The sequence below is a fragment of the Lepidochelys olivacea genome, assembly GCF_965140295.1.
Source record: "Lepidochelys olivacea isolate rLepOli2 genome assembly, chromosome: 18".
Lineage (NCBI taxonomy): Eukaryota > Metazoa > Chordata > Testudines > Cheloniidae > Lepidochelys > Lepidochelys olivacea.
This window is the reverse complement of record NC_140428.1, coordinates 23,955,950-23,974,216: the sequence shown is the minus strand read 5'-3', so window position 1 is coordinate 23,974,216 and position 18,267 is coordinate 23,955,950. Positions and strand designations below refer to the sequence as shown.

The 18,267-nt window shown below is 49.2% G+C and overlaps 1 protein-coding gene across 4 annotated transcripts in view; it reads right to left on the bottom strand.

The window, feature by feature from the left end:
• The window catches only part of MIB2 (MIB E3 ubiquitin protein ligase 2), a 110,314-nt gene extending 94,726 nt beyond the window's left edge, over positions 1 to 15,588 (bottom strand). For 3 of the 4 annotated variants that reach the window (XR_014714464.1, XM_084651812.1, XM_084651815.1), the window contains exon 1: positions 15,428 to 15,588. The gene's annotated coding sequence lies outside the window, so the exon portion shown is untranslated. Of the gene's footprint in view, positions 1 to 13,535; positions 13,859 to 15,427 lie in introns of those variants that run through there. The other variant, XM_084651813.1, reaches the window with a different exon arrangement.
• Positions 15,589 to 18,267: the final 2,679 nt, after the last annotated feature.

Genomic DNA, 18,267 nt, shown 5'->3' with positions numbered 1-18,267 from the left:
ACTGTCATATGACACTCCCCGATACAGCCACGGACTCATCATGAAATCATGGCACTTAACCTCTCTCAGGCTAATCCTGTTCACACAAGCAGGCCTCTCTAGACCTCAACTTCTCCATCTGTAAAATAGGGACAACACTCCCATAGCTGAGCTGCCTGGGGATCCTCTGGTGAAAAGTGCTAAAAGTTAGGCCTTTACCAGAGGTAGATAAGTTATTTGACCCAAGCAGGCTGTTGAGCCTTTAGCAAGTCTCAGCATTAACTTCTAGATTAAACTCAGGTAACACGTTTACACACTGGTTTTCTTGCCTTCAGTAAGGATTTAGGCCCTGAAGCAGCAAAGCTCTAAGAACGTGCTTACATCCCATTGAAAATTCATCGACTCCAAGGCCAGAAGGGCCCATTGTGATCAGCTCATCAGACGTCCTGTGTCACAAGGCCACAGGACTTCCCCGAAATAATTCCCAAAGCAGATCTGTTCAAAAAACCATCCAGCCTTGATTGAAAAATAGTCTTTGATGGAAAACCCACCACTACCCTTGGAAAGTTCTTCCAATGGTTAATAGGTCTGAACATTAAAGATTTACTCTTCCTTTCCCATGGCACCCAACGCTACCTCTCTACCCAATACGAACAAGTGTCGCTCTAACAGTTAGTGCATGGTGGACTTTACATTCTAGGCTATTAGCATGATGAGTGGGGCATGAGCGCCCCTTGAAGGGCCATCTCCTCTGGCTTTTATCCACTTCCTTTATCCTCAAGCTGGCTCCCCATTTTGGGCTTGCTGTCTGGTCTTCTCATCACCTCCAAAGCTTTACACCACCCCTCTTGACTTTCATCTCTGCCCCTCTCCCGCCCCAGAGTTCCTGCTTTTCATCCAAACTTCTGCTCTTTTAGGATTTCACACCTACTCCCATTGAAAGGTAGCCAGAACTCCCATTGACTTAAAGGCTCCAATCCTGGATCCATTTATCATCTCCCCCACTTGCTTTCAAGTCAAAACCAACCTCCATCCCGTTCCTCCTCCAGCACAGCTCTTCTGCCACATCGTCAGGGAACAAACGTTTTCACGCTGCTCCATACCAGTCTTTGGGGCTTAGTGTCGCCTGTTGTAAAACCACTTTGCACATCTCTGGTGCCCAAAATAATCATTATACCCACACGTAACAGAACCATTCATTGTGATTTAAATATGTTTACTGTGGGTGGGAGGGGGGAGCCTGTGATTAACATGCCAATCGTTTGCCACACAATAATTAGCAAATTACACTCAGAATTATCTAAAAATCCTCAAGCAAACCACAACTGATTTTGCAAGGACTTCTCTCGCAATCTCTCATATCCAAATGCAGCCCTGGCACAGCCTCCTGACTGTCTATTTTACACAGGGGACACAAGAGGCACCCACGAAAAATATGAACTGGCATCTGAATGAGAACCATTTATGGGCGAAGGCTGGTGTTATAGTCATGACTATCTTTGGGATTCAGCAGCGAGAATCTGCAAGAGTCCAAACCTCATCCATGAATCAAATCCACAAGCATTGCACTTCACTAAGCTAAACCCAGGTGGAGATATGACACTCGACTGAATACAATTTCTCCACAGCCATGGTTTGGAGTAGACCAAATCTACTGAGCTTCAGAAAATACCTCAAGCCCCATTTATTTGTTCAGGGGGAAGGGCAGGGCAGGAGGAGACTTGGGGTGTGTGAAAGGTGGGGACACTATATTCCAGGGTGGATAATGATAATGATTTAAATAAATAAATGGATTTTATTTAAATAGGATTTTTGAGGGGAAAAAACCTAGCTAAAAATAGTTTTAATTAAGATACATTATAGCTCAAAGATATCTCATCATGGAATAGGGATTATGAGACAATATATTCATGTAACGTTTAAGAAAAGTTTTGTAAAGGAGTTCCAATAGTTCATGGATTAGGATTAGGGATTCAATTTTATGGGGTTCCGGGGGCTTCTGTATAGATTATTTAGGTTAATCTTTCTATCTACCCAATGGGACTCAGTGCTCAGTCTGGAAGATACCATCGGAGATGTTTAGTTTTCCAGTTCTCAAACCGTGGATTTAGGTCTCCAGAGATAAAATGCTTGTTAACAGCAAAAATGGTGGGTTTTTGGTTTTTTTTGTTTTTTTAAGTTTGCTGGGGTTTTTTTAAAAAAATATTTCATTTAACTATTTTAAAAATTTTTAACAAAAACAAACCCGATTTTAAAAAACTTGAATGTTTAAATTCAAAAATTCAGATGCTTGTTTTGTTAAAATGTTACATGTTTGCTGTTGAAGAAAAAAATCCAGAATACATAACATTGTTGTTGCAGTTAAATAAAACAATTTAAGTGTCTGTCTGGTGATGTTCTCCTCGTAATACAGCATGGCAAGAAAATCCTCCAAATACTAATGATTAACCTGTTGAATTGGAGATAGGTCACCTCCCAGTAACTTCATAAATATCTGCCCCAATTACCTTTGGTAAGTGAAATAACCAAACAATCATTCATTTGCTGACATAGCTGTAAAACTAATCTGAAAAGTTTTCAAAATAAATCACTGTTTAGAAATGTATAGTGTGTACCTTCTAAAAATGAAACCTACATCTCTGGGTTGTGAAGAATATGTTTTAACAACCAACAAGAATCCACTTTTATGTAGAAATCCATGATTAAATCGAGTCTTCCTGACTAGTGATTTAAATGAATTTGATTTAAATCAAATCCACCCTGCTGTATTCTTTTTGGTTCAACATAGGGTGAGATCTGCTGCTGATCCGCTGGTTTTTGAATGAATTGTATTTTTAAATCATCAAAGTGTCTCATGCACAAGGTAGGTGCTTTAATAGCTAAATAAAAATCAAAGCTTTTACCACACAAAGTGCTCACACAGTGGGCCTGCAGAGGAGGTCGGCTCATTACAAACACCACTAACCGAGAAGTGAAAGGTTCCATGTCTCATTGCCAAGCCATCAATCCCCACACCACCTACCTCCAGCCTGAAGCCAACCATTACTTTATGCTTTATACCTCATCAATGACCGGGATGTTTTTCCTACACCATTAGAATTTCCGTTTGGCTTAAATTTTGCAAATTGGCATCCACAAGAAAACTGCAGAGACTCAAGCCTGGCACAGAACAAACGAGACAGAGAGAGGATGATGTTTCTGTAGGTTAAATATCAGTCAGCTTGGAACAAAGCCAAGTCTCAGATGACAGACCCTACCCAGTAGCAAGCTTTTAAACATGCTACAGCTGCCTCCCTTAAAAAAGAACAAGGACAGAGCTTTTCCACGTCACTTGTAAGCACTTTGGCTTGTTCACATGCCCTACACCTTGTCTGCTCTTAGACCACATTTAACTATAAGTAACAAAGAGGGAATTACTCACATGCCTTTGCTCAAGGATCAGCCTCTCCCCATTTCATTATGCATAATTGTTTTGTATAGAGCAGCAACATCCTGAAATACTGGAATGTTCAGAGAGAAGATGCTAAAATTAACTCAGCCGGCAAGATGTGTAAAAGCAGCACAGGCTGAATGCATCTCACTGTTGTGATCAACACCTGTCCTTGACAAATGCCATCCCATTGATCCTTTGTCTAAATTGAATTTCACATCCATCTTTCGCTGGCTTTATTCTAGTCTAAAGCGGCTATGCAGGGAAGAAAAGGAGTACTTGTGGCACCTTAGAGACTAAACAATCTATTTGAGCATAAGCTTTCGTAACCTTTTCTTTTTGCGAATACAGACTAACACGGCTGTTACTCTGAAACCTGTCATTATGCAGGGAAGAAGACCTTGTCTGACCCTTCAAATGTATGGAGGGGAGCTGCAAAGACGAGATAATGACTTAACATCCCTCCCTTCACCTTGATAAAGACATTGCTCTGGGGTTATCTAAGTGCTATCAGGTTTACTATTATTCAGTAACCTTACCATGCAAGCCTCTCTCAGAAATTTGACCCCTGCTTTGAAGTTCCCCCCAAACCAGCAAATAGTCTCTGAGCAGGTCCCAAATGTGGGAGAAGTTGGCAAAGTTAAGACACCAACTAAATTTTTTTTAAAAGTTGGGGTCTGTGTGTGTTATGGTAGCGCCTAGAACTTCCAGCCGAGTTCAGAGCCTATTGTGCCAGGTGCTGTACAAACACATAGTAAGAGACAGTCCCTGTCTCAAAGGGATTTCAATCTGATCAGACAAAGGGGTATATCTACACTGCAATCAGGGTGTGTGATTGCAACACATGTAGCAGAGCTGTGCGAGCAAACCACAGCTTGACTACTATCAGCCCACAAGCTAGCTAGATTAAAAATAACTCAGGTGTGCCTACACATACTGCAATTACACACGTGCACAGACTGCAGCATAGAAATACCCAAAGAGTGAGCAAAAGGGAGCTTTTTTTAAAATCTCCATTTTACAGGTGGGAAACTAAGACACAAGGAAGATCAAGCAACTGGCCCTAAGAAGTTGATGGCTGTGCCAGAAATTGAACCAGGTCTCTCAAGTCACACATTTGATTTTTGAGCCAAGTTCACGAAGAGGGAGAGAATGAACTCAAGTGAATAGACAGAGGAGTACAGTGGTGAATGATGATACATCATCAGAAACAGCTGGTGTACAACTTGCTCAGTGGTCCACCGAAACTAGCCACTCTGTGCTGAATGGAATCTCCCATTTCAGTGACAAGGGATTCAGGGCTCTCCTCATAATACACATGAGAGCCGTCCAGACCCATCTTCTGTTCTTCCTGCATCCCTAGAACAGCTGGGTGTTCAGCAAGCACCCCTTTCAGCAGAGTGTTGGTTCCATGTTTTATCCTTTTACTGCTATGAAGAAGATGCGCCAGAACTGGAACCTCAGGTACGAACCCCTGCAAATTTCAGGGTTGTCACATTTGAATCTCTAGGTCTGAACCACCTCCACTTCATGGCTGTGCTCAGAGATCAGATCCAAACGCCAGAAGTTCCATTTCCCAGAGTGGATGTGGCTGAAATCTCAAGGGCGATTAGTTGCTCCCAGGAGATGTTTTCCCCACATTTTGGAGGTGAAGTCAGATGAAGACAGCTTGGGACATTTCAGGGTTCTGATTTCACAGCTGTGATTCAGCATCAAGCCTGAACTGTCACCTAATCTGATCCCAGCTGCAGGCTCCTGATGATTGGCAGGGGAGGGGAGTGTTACCAGAGTGAGATCTCAAGTGCCCAGGCTCATTCCAGACCAGTTTGATGGACAAGGCCTACAGCCTGCGAAAATGAACCTTTATCATGGAAATGTTGCCAAAGCATTAAGCGGAGCAGCAGGCGCCATGAGGTTACATTGTCTATCTGGAGCAAGGAGGGAGCATAGTACTTGCATAAGTCAGCTCAATACTGAACTCTTTTTTTAAAAAAAATTTGCATAATCATCAGTCACTCCGGTAAATGCTCTGCTGCCCTCCAGTCAGTTACACACACACACTCTCTCTCTCCTCCCTCCTCTCCCACCCCATATCAAGAAACTCCTCTTTTTTACCCAGGTCAACCAAAAATAAGCAGCTCTGGTTTCCCATTATAGAAACACCCTTCCCTGCCCCGACTAGAGGCTAACACAGCCCCAGTCAATGTCTGCTTGAAATTGAGGTTTACAAGACACCGGACAGTCTAATCCTGTAGAACAATTAATCCTCCCAACTGGCTTCTGCTGGATACAGGAACTTTCTGGCTGCAAACTGGTGGGGGTCAGTATTCAGCTGCTCTCTGAAGAATTAAGAGCTATTACAAGCCAAAGTCCAGGTGGGTCCTTTGATGGACCTCTCCTTTATTACACCTCCCCTCTCCTCCAAAACAATTACTCATAAGCATGTTGAATGTCCTTCTGGCCTTTGGTGGACAGTCTTCTCTGCAAGCACAAGGAACCCATATTGTCTGTTCCAGCAATGTGTTTTAATCACAGAATCACAGAACTGGAAGGTCATCTAGTCCAGTCCCATGCACAGGTGACAGGACTAATTATCTAGATCTAATGACATCTAATAATTCGCAGGTTGCAGCCTAGAACCTTAAAAGGCTCCGTCACTGAAGCTGATCAAACCCAGCTCTGTCAGTACGAGATTTCAGTGCCACAAAAAACAAATCTCCAAAACTGGTTGCTTTAGAGGCAACTCATTATCTGGCAGGACTGAAATGATTAGGATGATTTCTCATTTGGTATACATCCTGGGAGGATGACGTTTAGCTTCTCCCACATGACATAAAGACAACACTTGACAGTTTACCAGGAGAGTGGAAGGGAATAGATGTAAGCATTAAGAGACCCATGACCTGATTCATTACTCTGCCCTTTGCATAGCAATTTACCCTGGTACAAAGTGGGTGCAGAATGCTACCAAATCTGAACAATTATCAGGTACCTGCTTTTTATCAGTGTGAATGGCTGGGTAAGGTATAAGGGAATAGAGAATCAGACCCCTAGTTTTCTGCAGACATTTGACACACAGGTACTCTGTAGGGACTGGATTGTGCAGACAGCAGGCTGTTGATGCCTTAGTTTCAGGGTTCTTTTAATTATCCAGTAGTGTACCCACAGCATTGGATAGTGGATCTTTTCATATCTATATGGCATGCTAAAAACAAAGTAAATACACAAAATATTCCAGCTTAGGAAAGAAGCCATGAATATGACCTGGAAGACACTGAACCATACAGAGATGAGCAGAGGATTCCAACATCTAAGGGCGTGTCTTCGCTGCACAGTTAACTCAAGCTCTGACCTGGGTGTTGTCCCTAACCCAGCTTCCCCACACACACACACAATCCTGATCAGTGGAGCTTTCGCTCCAGGCTCGCTGGCGCAGTGGAAGTTATAGTCTAAAGCCCAAGAGCTGCTTTCACTTGGGCTAGCAACCAGACCACTTTGCAGTGAGGATGCGACCTTTAAAAAAAAAAAAAATCTCAAATGCTGATAGTCCTCCAATGCCTTCCCGCCATTCCTGCGGCGTGCCAAGGGCAACCAAGTTCTCCCACAATTGATTGGAAAAGAATCACAGTGCCTCCGCTTCCTGCGGCACAAAGGACTCTTGCACGTGCCCCCACAAGTCCTAGCAACACAGAGAAGCGAGCAGTACCAGTGAGGACACAGTAACTCGAGCATGGCTTTTCCGCATGGCTGCTCAGACCCGGGTGCAGATCCCCGAGGTTAACTCTGCACAGGAGACGTGCCCTAACAGAGCTACAATAGGAGTAATGGACAGTAGTAATATCAGCACCTTGGGCACTTGGACGTCAAAACGAGAAGCTGATCCCACAGGGTGCGGGGCACAGAACAAGGCAGGAGTAAGATTTCAGATGAGCCTTCATTGCCTGCCCCGCCAAGTTCCAGATTCCCCTTCAAGCGAGCAGAAGGATCAGAGTGGAATTTCTGTCACTTTTCAACACGGGACTGGGCCTTGCCCTTTCTCTGCTGAGAGAGCAAATCAAGATGTTTAAGTCTAATATGTCCGGACGTGCCTGCGGCCAGAGAGGCACCAGCTGCTCAAGGACAGAATGAATTGTGTAGCTAGCTGTTGCTTTCTCTTTTGACATTCAAAATAGGTTTTAGGGATCAGATTTGTTAGCATCAGCTGGTTTACTGGCTACACAGCGTACTTCAAACTCATACTTACCATCCTTCCTCCAGTGATCTATGTGCTTTAAGAAGAGTGTGATAGCACTTTGCATATAGGGAGACAGAAGTGAACAACTTTGCCCAAGATTCCACAGTGAACTGGTGGCAAAACTAGGAATGGTTCCTGATCCTGCACCCTGGTTGCCAGACCATGCCTGCCATAACCTGTAACCCATCTCTCCAACTTCATGCACAACTCCTGAGGACAAAGACAGTTCCATGGGTGGACTGAGGGGAAGATGTAACTTGTTGTCCAAACCACATTTCAGCATTCAATAGGCACATGGAAAGCCCCACCGATGCCAGGGTAGAGTAAAACAGACACCTAAAATGGGTCCAAACAGCAGGTTAACCCAAAAGTTTGATTCTGCCATCAGCCTGGCATTCCAGTGTATGTAACCCTTCCAAACCCTCTCTTTGCTACCATTTACTTACAAGATTCTGTATGCCCCAAATCCTGTAGGTAGCTGGGCCTGATCCTGAGAGGTGCTGAGCACCTATAGCTCTCAGACTGGGGGCTGGATCCTCAAAACCCCTCTGCCCCACAGAGAAGTGAGGGCATTTTCTCCCCCCCCCCTTTTTTAAAAGCAAAAACAAAAACCGAACTCCGTGTTATTCAATGGCATTTACCCTGCAGGGCAAGAATTCTAAGGTGTCAGGACTATATCCAAAGTGCTTATTGCTAACCAAGCAATTGGGATTTTAAGACTGTTCCTAATGGCCCGTGATGGGATGTTAGATGGGGTGGGATCTGAGTTACCCAGGAAAGAATTTTCTGTAGTATCTTGCTGGTGAATCTTGCCCATATGCTCAGAGTTTAGCTGACTGCCATATTTGGGGTCGGGAAGGAATTTTCCTCCAGGACAGATTGGAAGAGGCCCTGGAGGTTTTTCGCCTTCCTCTGTAGCATGGGGCACTTGCTGGAGGATACTCTGCTCCTTGAAGTCTTTAAACCATGATTTGAGGACTTCAATAGCTCAGATATAGGTGAGGTTTTTCGCAGGAGTGGGTGGGTGAGATTCTGTGGCCTGCGTTGTGCAGGAGGTCAGAGCAGATGATCATAATGGTCCCTTCTGACCTTAGTATCTATGAATCTAAGTCCCTTGTTTGCCCAATAGCAGTAATCTGCTTTGGAGATGCAAAAATGTCTCTCACTTGCCCAGATCCTATCTGCCCCACTCTTAATAAAGACTCAACTCTCCTCACTTATCAGATGCACCAGACTCTCTGCTTGATGAGATTCCCCCTCTTCCCCCCTGGGTACTATAGTTCCACGCAGAGCCTAAAGCAACAAGACAGAGAAAAATAGAGGGTTTTTACAGTATTTAGCAGCAGCCACAACAGGAGAGGCATCAGAAGTCCAAAATAAAAGACAGAGGCTAGCAGAGTCTGGGCAGGCAGGCTGGCCTCTGGAGCACCCAGGCAATATCGAAAGGTTAGAGACCTGGTTCTGTCCCTCCCCCAAGAGTGTTGAGCACCCAATAGCCATAGTGATGTCAATGGGAACTGTGGGTGCTCAGCACCTCTGGAAATGAGGCCATGCTATCTAACTGGCATGTTTGCTTGCAAGGCCTGCCCACCTGGCAAACAAGTCTACTTGTTTAAGCCCCGCTGGGGCTGGATAAGCCAACAGGGTAATGAGGTTTTCCATCTTGAGGAGGATACTGTTGGCCAAGAAAGGTTCCTTCCCTGAATCCTGAAGGGACAGCACAACCCGCCAAGAAGCTAGGAAAACAGAGGATGTTTTTCGTTACTAATAGCAACCTCCATTAATCTGACCTCTTTAGAGGAGTATGGCAATTGGTGCTTTCCTGAATCAACAGGAGCAGATGACAAGATTCTGTCTGATCACATCTTAACTGAGACAGGGAGCAAGGAGAAGAAATAAAACTGGAATCAACCAAGTCCTCAAGGTCTTTCAATCTGAGTTTACAAAAGGACTGAGGCAAGTCACACAGCAGGCTCCTTCCCCGTCCCCCAGCCCTGTGTTATGACACCAGTCTAGCGCCCCGATAAGCACCCCTGGTGAGCTACAAATCAGAATGCATTGCGGGGGGGAATTGCAAGCTGTCCACTCACTGAACCTTGCATTCCATGCCATCAACCCCTGCACCCCCGAAAACAAAACCTCAAACAGAAAGGCAAGATCAGAGCTGTCACAAGTTGCATGGCTCCATTCAGCACGACCCTGAAGTCTACAAGGCCTGGGGAAGAGTCATATCTGAGAAGAGGAGAAAAACAAAACAGATGAAATAGGAACAGGCAGGCAAGGGCAACGTGACCCAGTAGTTGCGGACGTATCAAGTTGGAGAATGCCTTTCAAGTTACCACCACAGCAAGCCACTTCAACCGCAAGTGTGGCTGGCTGCTGCATGCAACGAGCAGAGATCAGAGGAGAAAGGAAACTGGCACATTTCAGGAGCCATCAGAAGAGTGCTGCCATCTCAGAACAGCCTATGATGGTCAGTTACTCCCGGAATCATCAGTCAAGATGGTTCAGGTTCCCATGAATATATCCCTCTCCAAACAAAGAGAACAGAGATGGTTGCAGCCACTGCGACTGCATATGTGCCGCTCCCGCAGGCTCTGAGACTTCTGGGGCATCAGCTGAAGCTCTGATAGAGACGTGACATTTCCAATACTACCTCTGCTGCTCCCGCTGCCATATGCCGAGCGTCAGCAAGGAACAGTCAGTGACATCACAGCTCCCGGGGAATTAGTCGTGAATGCTGATCTGAAAAAAGCCACCATGCTACCAAGCGCCACAAAAGGTCACAAACTTCACTGAGCATAAAAAGCCACTGCAGACTGAACAAGGACAGTAGGACATAGCAGGGGGTTAGAGTAGGTCCCTTCTAACCTTATAGTTCTAGGATTATATGCTGTGGGCTCTCTATGTGGGAGCAGCAGCAAGAAGTGGGTACCATACCTTGGAGGTACAAAGTCCCCAACGCTCCTGTATAGCCTATTCAAAGAAGCAATAGAAACCCACCAGGTTATGGAAAATTCTCCAAAGCTTGATTCTCCCCACTCCGCTCCTCAAAAAGCACGTGAAAACACATAGGCAACACTGACTGCCCCAAATCAAATGTAAACAGCTCTACAAAGTATTCCCCAGACCACGAGTCTGAGGTGGATGCACTGGGGAGGGGGTCTAGAAAGGGAAATGTATTGGGGTTCTGCATAAAAACAGAAACAAAATTATTACCCCAAGAAACAAAGATGGTGGTACCAAATGACAACTCGGAAAGTTATTACCTATTTGTACTGCAGCAGCCCCTTAACTGAGATCAGGGCTCCAAATACATGAGACAGTCCCTGCTACAACAGAAATAGACAAGCAGAAAGAGTAGAATGACAAAGAGCAGTGACATGACTCACCCACGGTAACGCAGTAGGTCAGTGGCAGAGCTTGGAATAGAATCAGGTCACCTGACCCCCAGGTCCATGTCCTATCCACAAGACCATGCTGCCTCAAGAAAGAGAGCTTTGGTGGTGAAGGGACATGAATCCTCAACCTCCTGATTCAAAGTAACTGCCACAGAAGCACAAGGTCATTAGTGATGGTGAGCAAAAGGCAATGGACTGGAACAAGGGGACACCGATTCTGCTAGCTCATTGTCAGGGTTACTCAAACATGCTCTTTCTGACACCAATCAACATGTGATGTGTGGAAGCACTCCAACCATAACAATGCAGAATATTTACAGAAAACAAAGCCTCAGAAATCAGGGATTCTCCTCCCAATTCCTTATTCACTCACCAACAAGCTGAAGCCACAGACAAGTGATTTAGCTACCACAGTAATTGGTTGCTTGGCATGGGATGGGGGCGGGCAGGTGAGGATTAGACTGATTAAAGCTTCTTCCCTCATGGTCTCTTCATTGCCCTTCATGAGAGTAGGTGTTATCTAATTACCAGCTCTTCGGTCTTCTAAGTAACAAAGGTGTCCAGTCTGAGCCAAGTAAATCCCTTCTCCAGGGATGGAGAGGCACAAAGGATCTGGTGATAGCTCTTAGCCAGAAGGGTGAGTGTTGAGTTGCAGGGGGGGGGGTGTCAAATCCAGCTCAGGCTCAGCACCACTAAAGTCACTGGAATTGAATCTGCTTGTGTCAAGACTAAGCCTGGCTCTTAGAATCATATACATTAAAGATGGGAAGCATCCGTTGCTTCGGCTACTCTGTCCCTTGCTGTGCAAGTCCTACATGCCCACAGTGTATTTTGGCTTTGTCTGGCCTAAAGCATCTCCAGGGAGAACGCCACCAGCACTCCACTGTGTCAGGCACCCAGTGACATTCACAGCAGGGTAAGTGCATGTGGGCTACTCTTATTAGGCCAAATGCAGACCTGGTGCTGGGCCTTTGATGGAGTCGCAGCTGCTGACTTTCCAGGTCTGAATTTGGCCCTCTCCCTACCACCACTGACAGGCTATATTCCCCTGCTCCTGTCCCAGGTCTGGACAGCTTTTAAGTACTGTACAAACATAAGACCCCTGGTGCGCCAGACAGAGAAAGCAGCATGTGTTTCACTTGTGAGCAATTTCCAGTACAGAGCAGCAGGTGCTTTACTGATTGAGAAATCTATTGGGAAGCTCTTAAAGCTTTTCAGAGCACTCACCCATCTGCAATATACATTTAATTAACAGCGAAGTACATGAATTCACCCCCTAAGGGGACAACTGAAACCACCCACCAAAAATAAAGCCAGAGAGAAGAGAAACAAAAACCAAACTGCACCTGACTCCAGCAGCCCTGGAGAAACGGCCACAGGGAGCCAATGCCACAGATAGGAGCTCATCCGTGAACCATTCCACCCCATGGAAAGGGAATGAAATTTACACACCTTGCCCTGGCTGTATTCATACCCTTTCTCCTTCACCCTTTGGAACTGGGACTGAGAGGAAGTGAGATCAGACTGAGTGCAACCCCGAGTATATCATTTGGGGATCACAACATTAACCACAAAGCTTGATTTGTTTCTTCCTCTTCCTGCTGAGGTGTCTCTGAGTGGGAATATCACAGGCTGGTCTACAGACCGAGCAGAGGGCCTCAGAAGAAGCTCAGATACACATTCCCACCTAGCATCTAGCCAGTCATTCATTTCTTACGCAGATTGTGTGTAGTACAACCAGGAGGATTACGATCAGCAGATTAATATGCTGTACAAGCCCATTCATTCCCTCTGAAGTCACTGAAACATCAGGGTCTGTTGGAAACAAATCCAAGGAGCAACCTGATCAGCCCTGGGAACATCATGAGTGCCACTAGGGGACCAACGGGACTCAGCTCCTTCCCACAACACTGAGCAACAACAAGACACCAAGCGTTCTGCTGGTCCTAATTTTGCTCTTGCACTGAGTCAGGCAGCGGTTTCATTCCAACAGAGTTGCTCTGGATCTACATCAGTGCAAGATCAGAACCGGTCCCACCACCGCTGAAGTGAGACTGTGCACATCCTGACTACAGTACACATCCTGCTACACTTCATCCCACCATCTATCCCTGCCCATCAATCAACAATAACCAGCATCAAGCCTTCCTAGTTCCTGGGGATCAGCTTTCAGGTCTCCCCAGTTGGCTATCATCGCGTGACTGCTTTAGCAGCCTCTCCTCTTCCCTCACTTCTAAAGTTTCTTCGTTGGGTCTGGCCAGGCCCAGGCCCAGCAAGCTTTGATAAGCTCAGAGCACGCTCGATGGCCCACCCCAGGCTATCTCCCACAAGCGCATGGCTCTGAATTAATACCGTATCCAGAAGATACATTGCCAGGAGGGGTTCTACAGGAACCAGCCCAGCCGATGCAGAGAACGCACACAGGAGTCAGGTTCTTTGGGGCAGAACAAGCAAACTGGGATTTCAAGGAAAGCCGAAGATTGACTCTTACCTGTACTCCCACCCCACACACTCTTCTTTTAACAGCCAGAGACTCCCCCAGCTCCCTCCACAATGGGGGAGTCTGAAGAGCCAGCCGCACAATTATTCCTTCTCCTCCCAGATTGCACCTGATTGTCCTTAACCCAATCCACACACCCCCACAAGCCATCCGTTTCCCTGGGGCCCCTCAGCCAGCGTGATGCAATGGCACCATGTGTGAAACACAGGCACAGACCCCCAGCCTCACGCGCAACAGAGAGGCAGGAGCAGAACACAGCTCTGCCCTGATGGAGGAAGGGACCAGGACCAAATACAGAGCCAGCCAGGGAGACGCTGCCATGAATGAGCTGCCAGGCTACCCTGCTTTGCCACCCCCTCTTCTCCTGTCCCCCCCCCAGCCTTCCCCCTCTTCCTGTCCGTCCCCCCCGGCATTCCCCCCCTCCTCCTCTTCCTGTTTCCCCCCCCCGGCCTTCCCCACCCCCCTCCTCCTCCTGTTCCCCCCCCCGGCCTTCCCACCCCCCCTTCTCCTCCTCCTCCTCCTGTCCCCCCCTGGCCTCCCCCCCCTCCTCCTCCTCCTGTCCCCCCCCGGCCTTCCCACCTCCCCTTCTCCTCCTCCTCCTGCCCCCCCGGCCTTCCCTCCCCCCGCTTTTCTTCCTCCTCCTACTGTACCCCCCGGCCTTCCCTCCCCCCTTCTCTTCCTCCTCCGCCTGCTGTCCCCCCCGGCCTTCCCACCCCCCCTTCTCCTCCTCCTCCTGTCCCCCCTCCGGCCTTCCCACCCCCCTTCTCCTCCTCCTCCTGTCCCCCCTCCGGCCTTCCCACCCCCCCTTCTCCTCCTCCTCCTGTCCCCCCTCCGGCCTTCCCACCCCCCCCTTCTCCTCCTCCTCCTGTCCCCCCTCCGGCCTTCCCACCCCCCCCTTCTCCTCCTGTCCCCCCTCCGGCCTTCCCACCCCCCCCTTCTCCTCCTCCTGTCCCCCCTCCGGCCTTCCCACCCCCCCTTCTCCTCCTCCTCCTGCCCCCCCCGGCCTTCCCACCCCCCCTCCTCCTCCTCCTCCTGTCCCCCCCCGGCCTTCCCACCCCCCCTTCTCCTCCTCCTCCTGCCCCCCCCCGGCCTTCCCACCCCCCCTTCTCCTCCTCCTCCTGCCCCCCCCGGCCTTCCCACCCCCCCCTCCTCCTCCTCCTGTCCCCCCCCGGCCTTCCCACCCCCCCTTCTCCTCCTCCTGTCCCCCCCCCGGCCTTCCCACCCCCCCTTCTCCTCCTCCTGTCCCCCCCCCGGCCTTCCCACCCCCCCTTCTCCTCCTCCTGTCCCCCCCCCCGGCCTTCCCACCCCCCCTCCTCCTCCTCCTGTCCCCCCCCCGGCCTTCCCACCCCCCCTTCTCCTCCTGCCCCCCCCCCGGCCTTCCCACCCCCCCTCCTCCTCCTCCTCCTGTCCCCCCCCCGGCCTTCCCACCCCCCCTTCTCCTCCTCCTCCTGCCCCCCCGGCCTTCCCACCCCCCGCTTCTCTTCCTCCTCCTACTGTACTCCCCCGGCCTTCCCTCCCCCCCTTCTCTTCCTCCTCCGCCTGCTGTCCCCCCCAGCCTTCCCACCCCCCCTTCTCCTCCTGTCCCCCCCCCGGCCTTCCCACCCCCCCTCCTCCTCCTCCTCCTGTCCCCCCCCCCGGCCTTCCCACCCCCCTTCTCCTCCTCCTCCTCCTGCCCCCCCGGCCTTCCCACCCCCCCTTCTCCTCCTCCTCCTGCCCCCCCGGCCTTCCCTCCCCCCCTTCTTCTCCTCCTCCTCCTGCCCCCCCGGCCTTCCCTCCCCCCCTTCTCTTCCTCCTCCGCCTGCTGTCCCCCCCCCCGGCCTTCCCACCCCCCCTTTTCCTCCTGCCCCCCCCCGCGGGAGCTCTCCCAGCCCCCGCCCGCTGACCTGGCCAAACTTGCTACAAAGTTTCCGCGGCCCGGGAGCGCCTGGCGCCGGGAGACGCCGGAGCAGCCCCGACCCGCAGCCTGCGCCCCACGGCCGCCGCCGCCGCGTCTCCTCCCCATCCAGGCGCCGGCTCCCTTCGCCGGGCTTTCGGTTTCTGCCGACGGGCCGCCTGGCGCGCGGAGCATTGTGGGAGTCGTAGTTCCCGGCCGCCCCCGCGCACGGGGCCTGCCGCCGGGCCGGGACTACAAGGCCCAAGCGCCCCGCTGCCCCCCGAGGCTGGGGCGGGGCGGCCGCGCGCTCCCGGCCCCGCACCGCCGGCTGGGGCGCAAAGGGCCCCGCGCGCCGCCCCGGGGCGCGCCGCCGGGTGCGGAGCGGGCCCCCCGAGCGGGAGTTTCCTGAGCTCTGGGGGTCTCGCTGCAGCAAAGCCCCCTTGTCTCAGCTCCAGCATGCGGATCCGGGGGGCGAGGCGGTGCACGCGTGAGCTGCGCCAACCTTGGGGCAGAGCTTGGCTTTGTTTTCCATTATGTCTCCTCTGCCTTGGGGAGGGTTTTTGCCACCCCCCCCCACCCCCCCAGCACAGCGATTTTGCGCGTTGGGGGATAGGTCAGTCCCTCGCTTTCTGGGAACATTTCACAGCTCCCCGGCTGGGCTGCTCGCTCTGTTCCTTTCGCTAGTGTGATGGGGGCGGCTGATTAGTCATCCTGCTTTCTGCTTCCAGTTCTGCTACCGACCTTCTTCTACCCGTAATTTGACCGCACTGTGCCTGTTTCTTTCTCTTAAACAGAGGATAAGATGGCCCGAGTGTCCAGATCTGGCTACATAAAGTTAGGTCCTCTCACGCCATATTTGGGCATCTAAATAAAAGATTAAAGAGTCGCTGAGCCCACCCAAATGCCACTGAAATTTTCACAGAAATTTTTCATTTCATTTGAAATTTTGTTTTGTCAACCGAAAGCCCTTGTTTGAGGCAGTTGTTTTGGAGGTTTTTTTAATTGTTTACTTGTGGCACCTTAGAGACTAACCAATTTGTTTGAGCATGAGCTTTTGTGAGCTTGTAGCTAACAGGGCTGCTACTCTGAAACCTTTGAATTGTTTGTTTCGCTATTTCATTGAAAACCCAAAAAATTTTCAGAGGAAATTAAAAAAACAAACAAACCGCTAAATCTGCTACAACACCAACTGGTATTTTTCAACCAGCTCTGATTAATTTGTAAAGCTCATGGGGATCTTTGACTGAAAGGTGCTATAAAGGTTGGAACAGTTGTTGTTGTAACATAGACACGGAGGTGGTGACTGCAGCAAAAATCAATTTGTCAATAAATACTCAGATCTTGATATGAATTAGTTTCTCTTATGTTCCCGTTCCCTGAATATCCCTAGGACTGGGTTTTACAATCACAAGTGTTTATCAAAAAATACCTCATTCTACACACCTATGTTCATACTCAGCCACCTAGAGTAAATCTTGCTTTTGCCTTCTGGCATTGCTTTTTAAATAAATTAGACTAAGATCAAGTATCCTGCGGCTCCATCAACTCATCTCTGCCAACGAGGAAATCAGCCACAGGAGGAAACCATATTCTCCTGTCCCCTCGGAAGTTGTGATATGATTCTTATGCTGGATTCGGCTTTACCTGCATAGAGCAGCTTTGAGAAGGTGATCTTTTTGCCTTATTTAACAGTGAAATTACTAGCCATGATGCCAAGCCTCAAAGGTAGGAAGAAATGTTACTGTTTCTTTGATCTATTTTCTTTACCTTTTATGAAGTGTGCAGTGCACCTTTACTCTGTTTTCTGCTAACAGCTTGATCAGGCTATTGGAACAATGTAGAGCAAAGAATATTACATGTGTGAAGAAACTGATTGGCCCAAACTGTCCATCCGTCACAGGTCAGATAACAAAAAAGCCAGGAGGGAGGTTGCAACCAATCATCAAAGCACACATCCTCAGTGGGCACCCTAACCACTGGGTTACATCTGGCTCAGTGCCTATTGAACTGCAAGTGCAATAGTCATTGTGGGAGAAGGAGAGAAACAAGCAACATACAGAGTCTGTAGCCTAGTGATGAGGACACCCAGGCGGGAGATGGAAGACCCAGGTCCAGTCCCACTGCTCCAGTCACGCTTTCATTATTTATCCACAGTAGAACAGCTTATATAGGACAGATGGAGGGCGCACTTTCCTCCTTTCAGAATTTCCTGTACCCCTGTGGTTAGAGCACTCTCCTAGAGGAGGAGCAGACACCCTCCCCCATTCAAATCCTTTTTCCTACCCTGGCAGAAGGGGTCGGGGGGGGGGCATTGAACCAGGGTGTCCCACCTCGCAGGTGAGCCCTCTAACACTGGGCTAAAAATTATACAGTCACTTGCACTTTCCCCTCCTTTGGCCAGCCTTGGAATGGGACCCAGTCCAGTAGGTGGCCTCTGAGCACACCTATCTTTCCCTGGTTTGTGACTCATCAGGGGCTTAGGCGGGAGATGGGCATCCAGACACCTAGAAGGAGGGAGCAGCGTGAGCACCCAGAGGCAGAAACATAAGTGCTGAGGGAACTTTTACCTTAAAACTTAGGTGCCGAGAGAGCTTAGATGCCAACTGAGTTTGGCAGGAGTTTTGTAGAGTGCAGTGAACTTAGGTTTCTCAGCATCTTTGTGGATCTGGACACCAACCTCTCTGTGCCTCAGTTCCCCATCTGTAAAAATGGGGATAACAGCACAGCTCTGCCTCACAGGGGTGTTGTGAGGATATATACTGATGTGCTTTGAGAGATCTACTGATGAAAGCGGAGGGAGGAAGGTATTCTTATTCTTATTTAAATATATTGGCGAGATGCTGCTCCTAT